The sequence below is a fragment of the Frankliniella occidentalis genome, unplaced genomic scaffold (assembly GCF_000697945.3).
Source record: "Frankliniella occidentalis isolate FOCC.00 unplaced genomic scaffold, Focc_3.1 Scaffold73, whole genome shotgun sequence".
NCBI classification, from domain to species: Eukaryota; Metazoa; Arthropoda; class Insecta; order Thysanoptera; family Thripidae; genus Frankliniella; species Frankliniella occidentalis.
In genome coordinates, this window is record NW_026267203.1 from 731,303 (window position 1) to 745,025 (window position 13,723).

The 13,723-nt window shown below is 53.0% G+C and overlaps 1 protein-coding gene across 6 annotated transcripts in view; it reads left to right on the forward strand.

The window, feature by feature from the left end:
* LOC113208628 (protein O-linked-mannose beta-1,2-N-acetylglucosaminyltransferase 1) overlaps positions 1–13,723 on the forward strand; it is a 175,963-nt gene that overhangs the window by 156,265 nt on the left and 5,975 nt on the right. For all 6 annotated transcript variants that reach the window (XM_052268637.1, XM_052268641.1, XM_052268640.1 and 3 more), the window contains one exon: positions 9,218–9,288. The gene's annotated coding sequence lies outside the window, so the exon portion shown is untranslated. The remainder of the gene's footprint in view (positions 1–9,217; positions 9,289–13,723) is intronic.

Here is a 13,723-nt window from a genome sequence, read left to right on the forward strand (position 1 = left end):
CACTCCTCCCAAAGTCACCGCCCGCTAGGCAAACACGCCGCCCGCCCGCCGTTTTGTAATTTAATTAAAACGGGGAAGGCTCGGCTGAGTAAACGCGGCGCGGCTCCGCGGCGCCGGGGCGTCGCGTCGCGCGCTGGCCGGGGCTTCTCGGCGTCGCCGGCGGGGAGCGCCCGATACCTGATGTGATTACCGGGGACGGTGACGTCACGGCCCGGTCGCCGAGGGGTACTTCACCATAAAGTCAAGCGTGTACTAAATCTTTTAAAGATTTTTACAGATTTTTTTCCGATGCTTTCTATTTTTTTTCAGATTTTCTCTAATATTTTCTGATCTTTTAAAAATCAATCACCCGAAATTTTTTAATTTTACTTTTGAGAGATGGTCGCTGATTTTTCGAAGAGTGAAGTTTTCCTGAGCCGCCGTGCTGCTCGCTGTTGCCGTACTGCTGCTGCCGCCTGCCCGCGCCCGGGTAGGCGCTCCCGCCGGCCGCGCCAGTGCGGCGCGTGGCCTACCCTCCGCACCGCGGGCGCTCGCACGGCACGTGCTCGGAGACGGCAGACGCTCGCTGCCGCTGCCGTCACCGCCGCCGTCTTCGCAGGGTGCCAACCACAGAATATCTGCAGACCTGAACACTTGTGCAAATGGGAATTAAAACACCAGCGAATTCACACACTTGGGTTTGGTAATACCAGTTCATGCTGCCCAATCACTGTAGGTCAAGAACCTAGAACTTGGTTCTCCCAAGTCTCTCTCTCTCTCCCCTTGTTTGCTCTTTTCTCCATCTTTCCGCCGTTTCTAACCACCTTCCTGTCTGCGACTGCGACGACCTTGCCGTAGCCGCGGCTCTTGTCGCCGTAATGGATTGGCTTTTGTCTCAGGGAATTCACTCACTCGTGCGATCCCTTTCCCCCCTCCCGCAGCGCGCGGGCGCGGCGGATGCTCTGAAATTCATCCTCGTTGACGCTCTACCCCTCCCCGCCACACCCGGCCCCACCCTACCCCGCCCACCACACCGTGTCGCACACCTCGCTCACGGCCCCCGCGGGAACAGGGCAGGCCGGGCAGGGAGGGTATAGGGAGGCACACGCGAGTGAAACATTATTTAAGAGTGAAGGAAGGGCCTGCTTCCTTGAGCCCCGCGGCGGGCGCCGACACTGTCGAGTGCTCGCGCGCGCCACGCGCCGACTTCGTCATGGTCCTGGGCCCGCTTTGTCGCGGCCGCGGAGGACGACGACGACGCGTGTGGCGCCCTGGACATGTACACTACACGAGGGGTCTCCGACTCGCCTGAGCCGTGTACTGAGTATTATATATTATGGATATTATGAGTATTATGGATATTATGGGTATTATGGATACTATAGTATTATCGGGGATTATGAAGTATTATTAGGGATTATGGGTATTATTAAGTATAATGGATGTATTATGTCCCATATTACACATTGAAAAATTGCTCTCCAAGACTTTTTGAACAAATTATTAATTTTTTGGAAAGAAGCTTCCCACACAAAAAATAGACGTATACATCCAATAGACATCTTTTCATAGATCTGCAATAGTCTATTAGCCGTTTCTTGTGGTCTAAAGATAGACCATGCATGCATGATACGTATAATGTCCTAATTTGCGACGTATAATAGACGTATTTTTATATACGTACGTACGTATGTCTATCCATAGATCTAATAAAAAAAGAGAAAGAAGAGAAATTCCGGAGGGTCGAAACCGCGACCTTACAGTTATTTGCCTGTCACTCTACCCCCTGAGCCAAGCGCCCAACCGTAAGAGAAGAGGCCTGCCAGGACGGCGGCAGACTCTACCTGCTGTCTAAATAAGCTCTCCTGGGGCTGGACTGCGATGGCAGCCTGAGGCCGTCGGGCACGGTGACGGTGATGCGGCTGACGAGGTCATGACGGTGACGGACATAGCACCACGTCCTCCGTGTCGGAGGCCACGGCTTCGGCGAGGTTGGTGTTAGCGGCGACGAACAGCACCGCCACGTAGACCTGTTCCTAAAACCGATATATCGGTTTAAAACCGGTGCTATATCGAAACCGGTAGCGGAAAATGGGGTTGGCGGTGTATCGGTTTTAGCTATGTACCGGTTGTTATATTTAGAACCGGTTTTTTCTGTGCAACCGGTTTTATCCTAGACATCATTAGTCAGTTTTTAACCCACGAACTGTCCGTTGAAAACGGATTTCACGAGTCACGACCAACTAAACCTATGTCAGTTATGTCAAAAACAGTGTTTCATATTCAGCTTTAGTCGTTTTTCAGAAGAAAAGTTAACGTTTGGAGCCTTTTTTGAATATTTTAGTAAATAAATACTCCGCTTCCTGAATAAATATTGTTTTCACTTATAAAATAGGCTGTTTAGTTGTTTTTTTTTTAAGTCTTTCCTGTGAAAACCGGTTTTACTTTAAAAACCAGTTTCATTCAAAAAACCGGTTCTATTTCAAACAAGCAGGCCCGCCCTTCCGCCAAACGGAGTTGCCAGCTCCACTTCGCTGCGCCGGCAACTCCGTTCGGCAGGGGCCGGGCCTGCTTGGCCTGCCGGCGGCGATGGTCGAGCCTTCGGCCCGACCATTTCAGTCTCGCAATTTACTGAAGTGCATAATCAAATAAATAATGTGACCGGTAAATTACTTTGCATATTTGAGTGAACTAAAGCGTTCGGCGGGGGGCCTGCGGCCCTAGAGATTTGCTCCTTGGAAATGACAAAAGACTGTAACGGGGCAACACCGTGACTACACCCCACCCTTCTGCTTTGCTTAAAAATTAAAAAAAAAAAAAAATGGACCCGCGCAATTTTAGATTGTATATTGTTTGTCAAAGAGTATTATAACTTGACTTTTCGCCATTGTTTTCAATATATCCACCTCTAGGGCCGAAACAGTAAAAGATACGGCTAATTCGAGGGTAGCTCCTGATTCAGAATGTATTGTTTTGGGGGGGTACTTCCTCTGACATTTTACGATTGGACGCCACCTTGTACGTCTTTAGGTGCAACGTGGTCATTTTCACCGTATTTTCGTCGAAAAAAGCACTCTACCGCCCAAACGGTTCAAGATAGAGTCAAACGGACAAAATTTTCGCCCGAAGGGCTCTACTTTCACGAGTTACCCCTTAGGAGACCATAAAAAAAATATTTTTTTCCTACTTTTTGGACCAACCCCTATTTCTTTGTTACCCCCTTTCACCCCCTTAGGGGTGGTTGCTAGGATTTGCACCAGGCGTTTCGTTGTCCAGGAGTGACCCCTAAGATACCCTGAAATTTGCAGACCTCTAGCTTATCTCCTTCCTCTTACACGGACGACGGACGGACACGAGAGCGGTTGCATAAGCCCGCTTTAATGCTTTTTTAAAAGCAGAAGGGCGGGCTAAAAACCGATTCACCGAAAAAAAAGGTGCACCGAACCATATACCGGTTTTGATCAACACCTAAAATCGGTTCTCAATTCTCAACACCGAACAGGTCTACCGCCACGCGCTGTACTCGCTGGTGTTCTGCAGTGCGCAGCATGGTGAACAAGCAAAAGTATCTGCCCAGGTCAGAACCAGGACTCTTGGTGGTACAACGCGCAACGCGCTACATGGTTGTTTATATTTATCTAGATGGATTTTACTATCAAAGCACTGTGGAGAATGGAGTATTATGAGGTATGATATATTATGATGTATTCTAGGTATTATGGGTATTATGGGGTATTATAAAGGTATTATTAGGGTATTATCAGGGTATTGTGGAGTATTATAAGGGTATTATAAGGGTATTATGTTCTATTATGAGGTATTATGGGTATTATGGGTATTATGGGTATTATGAGTATTATGAGTATTATGGAGTATTATAAGGGTATTATGGCGACGTGTACTGAGTATTATGCGAGTTGGAGACCCCTCGACACTACACATGCGCCTCGTAAATCAAAGCCGCGTCGTTTTGTTTGGCTGCGTCCGCGGGGGCGGTGTCCGCGGGGGCGGCGGCGGCGGGGGCAGGGGAAAGCTCGCGCCCGCCGCGGACGCAGCCTCATCGTCCTGATTAATGCGACTCGCTGGCCGGCCTGCCCCAGGGCCGCCGCCGCCGCTGCTGCTGCTGCTGCTGCTGCTGCTGCTGCTGCTGCTGCTGCTGCCACCACAGCTGCCGCTGATGCGGTCGATCCGTTCTCTTCCCGCTTTTATTGGTGACCCTTAGCGAGTATGGCGTGGCGGGGCGGAGCTATGGGCGAGGCGGGCCGTCGTCGTGGTCGAGAGCGGTGGTGTAGGGGAGGTGTGGCGTCTCGCTAAAATCCAAAACACGATGAGAGCCCGGCGGTGGAGGGTGTAGGGTGTGAGACCGAGGGGATGCTTCGGAGGAGGAGGTGGGGGAAGGAGAGGAGGAAGAACTCGTTATTGGTAGGCGAGCGACGACGAATTTATGAGGGTGGCAAGTGGGGCCTGGCAGGTCAGGTTGGCCGGGGGGGCTGAGTGAAGTGAGTCCCGGGGAAGTCCGTCGTGCGAATTAGATCCGTGTGGCTTTAGGCCCTCCAGGCTCTCGGCCGGAGGCCCGGTGGCTGGCCGGCTCTTTGGCGGGGAGGGCCCGTTTGACCGGACCGGCCGGCCCGGCGGACCCCCCTGCGGACTGTAAAGTAGTCCCAGAGGTCCTCCAGCGCGGAAGGGTATGGGGTGCCCCCCCCCCCCTCTCTCTTCCCAGCCCCGCCCCGCCCGGACGGGTCTCTGGTGGTGGTGGCGGTGGCGGTTGGTTCCGCTTCGACGGCGAGGGTCGGGTATCCAAGCGACGGCGGCGACCCTCCCCCTGCCCCGATCGCACCGGAGGGACCCCCTGGGACCCCGCCCGCCCCTCCGGCGGAGCGGCGGTGGTGTCGCCGAGCGGCGCACCGGCACGGAAAATTGTGTTATTCGTATGCGAAAGAAATGGAAGCGAAAATTTTTGGAAAGGAGGGAGCGAGCAAGGAGCAGCGCGGCAGCGGCAACCTGAGAGACGAGAGGGCGCTGGGCGGGCTGGGGGGGGGGGGGCTCGGCTGATACATGCGCCGACGGAGAGATGAGATTTGGGAAGATGGCATAGCGAGGAAGAGAAGTGGGAGAGCAGGGGGCGCTTTATCCGGTCCAAGTTGTGCGCGAATAAAGCACACGCGCGGAACAAGTAAATTAATTAATGATGTCGGGGTGCCTCTGGCCCGCCGCCGGGCGATGCGTGGAGGTGACAGTGAGAGAGAGAGAGAGAGAGAGAGAGAGAGGGGGGGGGGGAGTCAGACGAGTGAATTACAAGTCCCAGCCATTTTTCTCAGCGCTCGCACGCCACGCATCGTTCCTCATAGGTTCCGGTGGTGGTGGCGGACGGGGGCGGCGGGGGGCCTCAACTTGATGCCTCAACTTGATGCCTCGCGTGTGTTTTCGAGACAGCGACTTTAAGAATTTTGTAGACTTCATACATCGTATACATTGTCGCCTCACTCTACTCTATCTGTCTTTGTATCTCTGTATCACCCCCCCCCCCTCTCTCTCTCTCTCTCTCTCTGTCTCACTCTCTCTCCCTCTCTCTCTCTCTCTCTCCCTCTCCCTCTCTCTCCCTCTCTCTCTTCCCCTCCCTCCCCGCCAGAGGGTGAATAATGAATGATGCACTACTGGCACTGTGACTGGGATAAAGGCAGGCCAGCCCAGAGGCAGAGGAGTGCACCTCAAGCGGGGCGTGGTGGGGCGGGGGTTTGGACGGGCCGGGCGTGCTCAACCGACCGACGCAACACCGCCTTATAGACCAGGCGGGGGTGAGGCAAGCAGGGCGGGGGTCGGGCGAGGAGCAGGTCGTCGTCTTCGTCTCCCCGGTATCTCGTTGGTGGCTGGCCTTCTTGCCGACCTTGCCTCTCGGAGCGCACTCCTTCTCACCGTTCCACCTTCCATTTCTCTCTCTCTCTCTCTCTCTCTCTCTCTCTCTCTCACACACACACACACACACACACACACACACACACACACACACACACACACACACAAATCGATGCGCCCTAACGAAAGAGTCCGATCTGCTTTGCTTCTGAACCAAAAGAGTCCGATCTGCTTCGCTGCGAAACCAAAAGAGTTCGATCTGCTTCGCTGCCAAACCAAAAGAGTCCGATCTGCTTTCGGCGCTCGTCGACCGCTCCGCATAAACTCTATGATATCTCGAAGCTTGAGAGGAAAAGGGTATATATTTTAGGGTGTACACATTCGTAAAGGACAGGGTAACAAGCAAGTCTTTTTATTTTGCGTAAATTCAAAATATCCGAGGAGTTATAGCCCTCCAAAGATGCCTGACGTTCCATCGCCGAAAAGCAGATCGAACTCTTTTGGTTTGGCAGCAAAGCAGATCGGACTCTTTTGGTTTCGCGGCAAAGCAGATCGAACTCTTTTAGTTCAGCAGCAAAGCAGATCGGACTCTTTCGTTAGGGCGCGTCGAAATATATCTTTTACAACAAGCGGGGAAATTTTGTAATTCCGGTTTAAAAAAAATTATGTTGTAAATTTACGACATCCCGTTCTTGCTCGTCAGTGAACAACTCCAAAAATGTTACCATTTCAACTTGTGATTTCACAACACACGTCATGGAAAATTTTCCCCCACCTTTTGTAGTGGCTCTTTCCCTCTCACATAGACAGGCTATGGCAGCCATATGCACAAATGCACTTGCCGCCTGTCGAAGAACAAGGCCGGCACAGGCGTGGCTGCGGAGGTGACGGCGGGGATGAGTTTTACCATTAGCCAACTCGTGCCGTCATGACGAACGCCTCTGCAGTCGCCTCGTTCGTTATTCATTGTGATGCGATAGGGAGGGGGTCAAGCAGCAGAGGGAAAGCAGAGTGCACTCATAAACGGAAGTGTGCAGCTTGTAAGTGTGCAACTGCAAGTTGAATACTTATGGCATGGGGGTAACTTAATTTTTTTGTCTGTGTGTTGTCACTGTGAGTTTACATTCTCATTCCTGAATTTTAATCTGCGCCTATGAAAATGGTTTCGTCTCACAAATTATAGGAAAGCTTTCTTTGTTTCCTTTTTCAATCTCCAAGTAAGTGAGATTTCTGTGTCGTCAAACGCTTGTCCCGCTCGAGCGCCCGTCGTCGCCCTTTGTGACAACCCCGCGCCCCGCGTGTCTAATCGCGGGCGCCCGCTTCCCCTGCTCCGCCGACGGCGGCACAGCAGTCTCTGTGATGGAATCCTAATTTTGCCGAGCATCCTGGAATGCTTTCCGAGCTACGGCCCGGCCGCCCTGCCCTGCGCTGCGGCGCGCCTCTCGCCTGCGGTGCGCGGCTTGCTTCCTGATACACGCCGCCGCCTTCACCCGCTCCCCACCACCTGGCTGCTGCTGCTGCCTTTCGGCGCGGAGCCAAAGCCAAACCTACCTAACCATCCCATCAGTGCTTTGGATTTGTGTTATTTTCCCCGCCGCTCTGTACTCCCCGATGCACCGTTAAGCGGGGAGTGGGGCGGGGCGGCGGCCCCCGCCGCTGCACGGTTTGATGAGGATTAACGGGTGACTGGGGGTCGGCGGGACGGCGGATGCTGCGGGGGTGGCCGGGGAGGGAAGGGAGGTGTTGGGGGGTGCTCCGTACACCACCGCCTTGTCGCGGTCACCCTCGCGAGACCCGCGCTGGGCAGTGCGACGCGTGGAGCCCGGTGGCGAAGCCCCCTCAGGACCCATCGCGTGCCGCATATATCAGCGGCGCCATGCTCTGCGCGGTGTTTCCATGATTATGACGTATGCTCCACAATCACTGTGAGAAATTCTCGTATAAGAGCTACAGGAAAAATTTCCATCATGCGCGTGTTGTAAAATGACAAATTAAAATTGTAAAATTACAAGCACTCTGAATCGACGTTGAATTTATTGAGAAGCAAAGCAAGAATGGGTCGTCCCGTAAATTTACAACATGTGTTCTGTAAATCGTTAATAGAAAATATGTTGTAAATTTACGGAACCTTTTTGACGGTTGATAACACCGTCTCACCTTGATGGGCCAGATCACCATCCCTTTCACCGCGGTAACCGCCGCCGGCTGCACCACCATCAGGGGCGCCCCTTTGCCATGTGTGTGCGCCGCGCCGCCACTGCATCCGTCTTCATTTAGGCCGACGGACTGGCACTGCAATCACTACGTACACTGCAACCCCATCGCCCCGCCCCGCCACACTGCATTGCGGGCGGGCGGGCTCAGCTGGCAGCCCTGCGGCAAATAAGGCGCAGGTTGGAGAGGTGGATAGGGATAGATGGGTAAATGGATGAATGGATTAATGAATGGATGGATGAACTGATGGATTGACTGATGGATGGATGGATAGATGGTTGGATGGATGGATAAACTGATGGATGCAGCCATGAATCGATGGATATATGGATGGATGGATAAACTGATGGATGGATAAACTGATGGATGCAACCATGAATCGATGGATATATGGATGGATGGATGGATAAACTGATGGATGCAACCATGAATCGATGGATGGATGGATTGATGGATGATTGGATGGATAGATGGGATGGATGGATAGATGGATTGATGGATTGATGGATGGATTGATGGATGGCTGGATGGACCCTCGAGACTTGAGGGAGCCCCTCTCGGAGCTCCTTCACTGTCATTACGCGTAAATGAATCGGTCGCCGTGTTTATATCCGCGAGCGACAGACCGGCGATGAGAAACTAATGAATTTCCGCGTCGTACTTCCCTCCCTTACTTTTTTTTAGAAATAAAAATCAGTCGGGATTCTACTGAGAAGGATCACAGTCATAGTGATTGCTGTTGGGATTTCTGATAAGAAAACTTGGTTTATAAAGCAGTAAAACATCCAAAACAAATCTTAGAAAGCCAAACTTGGAACGACTTGGAATGATACCTACTTCCCCATGCGTTCTTTCCGGGTACGTGTCCTAATAATGTTTTTTTTAACAGTGATGATCTTCCCTTCCACCGCCGCCTTATTCCGTCACCTTTTTCCTTTTTGCTCTTCCGCCCTTATCGACAAGCAATTCAGTGAGAAGCCTGCTGATTGGCGTCCGGAGGCCTTCATTGTTTTCTTTTCCTCTTCTTCCGTCATGATGATCGGCATTATTCTGGCGGCCGTCCCGCCACGCCGCCTCAAAGTGAAATCCCCCTTCTACGGCTTGTGGTGACACTTTTATTTTCATTTATTACAAAAAAAAAATAATGTGGTTTTTCTTCTTTTGTTTCTAGGCTGTCGCTGGTCCTGCGTCGTTCTGAGCCTGTTTGTCATCGTTATCCTGGAGACCAGTTTCAAGCGATAGGTGAGCATTTTAAGGCTTACAAAACTATATATTGTACGATAAATGACGCATTATGGCTGAAGCTCCTCTTAACTACTCTGCGGGAATGCTCTTCTTCTCCTTGTCTTCTTTCACACTTCTATAACGCGTAACAGATCGGTTTCTGCGAGGAGTTTCTCAAGACGCGACAGTAAGGACTGAGGAAGTGAAAGAGAAATGAGTTGACAAAAAAAGGAGAAAGAGGGCAGGAAGGCACACCTTGGGGGCTGGCGGAGCGGGCGTCAAGGAAATGAAGGGAGGCCGGGGGCGCAAGGCGAAGAAACACTTCCGATAAATGATAATCTTCAGTAATTTTCAATTTCTTAATTTTCAATTTTGTTGTGTTTTTTTTTATTTCCTTTTTGATCGAAGTGCGATATTCAGAGTAATGCGTATGTTTTATCAAATGAATAATTACTCGGATTCGCATGCCCCTTTCTGCATCGCCGAGTTTTTATTATATGATAGAATTACTTTTATGGGGTAGTAAAACTCTACATCCTAAGACTTCAGTGTCAATAATCTCTTATTTTTGCTGTCTAATGGGCTTACATAAATAAGATCGTTGTTATTACTAGTTATGTTACAGATGAGTGTCCGACTGTCGTCATTAGTAATCTCGTATTATTATCATAACCATTCAAAGATTCGCGCTTGGCCAGGGGAGGCGTTCCATAACAAGAGGCGGCTGCTGTTTTGTAGTTTATATACAACGAGTCGCGGCCCCGGCGGGGCTGGGCGCGGGATGGCAGGATGGCTTTTGCCTGGCGTCCCTTTTCCTCACTACATTGCTCATTCATTAGACGGTGGCGCCAGCGGGCTGCAGAGGGCGGCACAGTCACTTCAAAGAAAATGGATTTGCAGCTTTAATGGGGTTTGAATCAAAACTCGTTGTCCCGCGGCGCAGCACCAGAGCCTGGGCGCGGCAGCAGTGCGGAGTGCACAGCAAATTAGAAAACAAGCTGACTTACTCGTGTTGTTTGCTGCCTATGGTTGTATATTATCCCCTGCCAGTAGTTGAAGTGATTGCGAGATTTAGTGAAGAACGCACTTTTTTTTTTGCACTCATTAGTAGTCTTTTTGCACAGAGAAACAGAGCTGCCAAAGTGAAACTTTCTCGGCTGCCCGTTCTTAATTTCGGCCGCACCCACTACACTCGTGGTGGCTCAGCAACAGTGTACGGTAGTTAGGGCTCGACGGCCGGCTGGCCCGGCACGAGAGAGAGAGAGAGAGAGAGAGAGAGAGAGAGAGAGAGAGAGAGAGAAGGAGGAGGAGGAGATGGGGGGGCATTAGGCCTTCCCTGCACGCCCCCTCCGGAGTGAGGTGAGGGGCCTGTCAGGAAGTTGGTGGGGGCGGATGTGTTCTGTCCGCTGAGTGAGTGGTTTGGACCTTGCATGGCCTTGCGAGGGCGGCCGAAGGGGCTCCTCCGGGGTGTGCCTGCCTGCTCATGGGGCCGGGCACCCTCTGCTCGTGAGCTGAGTAAGAGCCTCGGGCAGTTTCTGAAGAAAAAAATCGATGAGTGCTCAAAGTTTTGCAGTAACACTGGATGTGTTCACCAAAAAGATTTCGTGCATTGACGTTTTTTACTTGCACGTAATCAATGCCAGATGAGCGCGAGCGCGGTGCGGGCTTCTTTAAGTGTATCGACCCCATCTTTTTAGGTAGGGGGCTTTACACCAGAAGAACACTCTCTCGCGGATCAGTGGCCTATACAGACGCGTGCCGGCGCCCATCTCTTCACTGCAGCCCCGATGGGTGTAAGAGGATTTGGCCTGTGTGGGGGGCGGGGAGGAGGGAGTGAGGGGGGAGGAGCGGACGATTACCCGTTAGCTTTAGCGGCTAGCGGATTCCAGCGGATCCCTCGCCAAACCCACCGGCCGTGTCGCCCACCTGTCTTAAAGTCGAACCGTTTGACTCCATGTCGCTGGAGTGACTCCTCGGTGACTCCAACCCGCTCCGCAGAGGAAGGCTGCTGGCGCGCTGGCGGCACCCGCCCCTTCCCGCCTCTTCCTCTCCTAGCAGCAGCGGCAGAGCCGAATCTGGCCGAGAAATAGCTTCCTTCCTTTTCGAGGGAGTAAAGTTTTTGGATTCCATTGTCTCTGTGAGATACACTCACTTTTTTGCCCCACCCCCACCACTCTTCCCTTCGCCCTCGGTCCATTCGATGTTGTTCTTTGTTCTGGGTCGCTGACTCGCAGCCTCGCTTTTGTAATGTGACTTTATTCCCGGTCCTGCCGCCTCGCACCTGCGCCCTTTACCAACCTTTCGACGCGACTTCTGAATCATTTCATTCTAAATACACCTTTTTTAGAAATATAGAAACAAGGGCGTTTAGAACCAAATTGTTCTTTTAGATCTTCAAAAAATGTGTACCGTTTTACAGACGGGCCCACAGAACAGTATAGAGGGCGCGGCCTGCCCGGACCCGGCGTTCACCGCCTTCTCTTTGGCCCCGGAATTCCACTTAATTAGACCACTCTTCATTTACCCCCTCCCCCCCCACCAATCCCCCTCCCATCTCTCTCTCTCTCCCTCCCTCTCCGATCTCTCATTCTCTCTCCCTCTCTTTTGCTCGCCCGCCCTGAAAGACCTCAGTGCCCCAGGCTGTCACCGACACCACCTGTGCGTCGTTTGCCCGCAGGTACACTGCGACTGTGAGGAGGAAAAAACAGGGGAGTGTATTTTAGGACCCGGGAGGAGAGAGGGGCCGCTGCCTTGCACCCATTTCAGCCCTTTTTTGTCGCGTTTTTCTAGAGTGATTGAACCAGTGCGAAGGGGGAGAGAGAGGGGGGGAGGGGGGACACCTGCTGGCATCTCAACTTGCTGGCGCTGCTGTGCGAATGAACCAAACGACACAATGAAGCCATTTTATTCGTGCTGACTGATGCAACTGCGCGTATGTGTGTGTGTGAGAGAGAGAGAGAGGGGGGGGGGCGGGGCTCTGAGTGTGCATCCGTGTGCGTGTGAAAGGCCTGCCAGCCAGGCGAGCGAGAAAATAATGTTTGCCTCACTGACAGCAGTGGCCCGTCGAGCCCGGGGCGTTTCGGACGGGTTGGGTTCGGTCGGCGGGGCGGGGCGGTCAGCAGCGGCGCGCAGAGTAAGGTAACGAAATGTGCTGCTTCTGCTCTCTGTCAGTGTCGATTCAAACTGACGGCGCGCCATCCCACCCCACCCCCGCCGCACTCTGTTAAAGAGCGGGGAAAAAGTTGGACCGGAAAAACGGGGCGTCCGGTCCACGAGCCGCGCGCTCTGCCTGCCCCGCTCTACCCTGTTCCACCTCGCCCGCGCCGCCCCCGCCACGGCCGCTGGGGGGCTGAAATGAGCAGTGGGCCTGGCCGAGCGGTACCCTTTTGTCGGGAGTACTCTTTTCACGTTGTTATCCAGAGCCTGCTGAAACTTCTTCGAAATTTCTACCACCCTAGTACGTTTTTTTTTTCCTTTTCTGTGTGTTTCGTGAGCTTCCCTTTTCTCTTTTTCCTTCTCAAAAATAACGGCAATTTAAGGGTTAGCGATATCGCGAAGGTCTGGATGCGAAAGTTATAAACTCACGCCTCCTGGCGACGGAGGGCGAGCAAGGATGGGGTCATCCAGAAAGTAACGTCCGCGCTTTCCTCGGATTCATTCGACAAACAACGGGAGCTTGGCGCCCGCGAGACTCCGAGTAGGCCAGCCCGCGGTACACGCGTGCGCTGCAGGCGAGATGTTGCCTACCCATCAGGCGCTACGAGAGCCGTGGTCGAGCAAGCCGCGTCCTGCGCCGCATGGCCGGCAGGCCGGCCCCGGCGAGCCCACTCCCGCGCAGCAGACCGGCCGGCGACCGGCCCCCGACGACGGGAAATCGATATGGAAAGTAGAGCTTTGATGGATCCATGGTGTCAAGCAGGCATCTCGCGTCCACGACGCCACGACGCGCCACGGACGTCGAGTGTCGCGTGTTCAAACACCCTCCTCCTTGCGTTCGTGTTTATGCCTTCCTGCCTCCCCGCTCCCTCCTCCTCCTCCTCCCTGCGCTGCTGCTTCTGCGAAAAGAATATGAATTGAGAGGAGATTATTCGTGCCTCAAACGGACATTAAACGAGACTCCATCAATCGCCGTTATGAAAGGGGCCCTTCTCTCTCGCTCTCTCTCTCTTTCTCTCTCGCCTCCACCTCCTCCCTCTCCCCCCACTCCGCGCACTGCTGCTCCCCGGCCGATGCGTTCGGCAACTTAAGCCGACTTCGACATCTTATCCTCCGGCCATGGCGGCGGCGCGGCACTCGCGGGGGACTAAGAGACTTCTCTCTTCCCTCCGTAACCCGAACTCTCGCTCTCCCTCTCATGGCTGACTAAGAGTTTTTGTTTCCCTTTGCCTTTCCTCTCTGCGCGTAATAATTTTTGGCAGGTCTCCCTTCGCTCTCTCTCTGCCCCCTCCCCCCT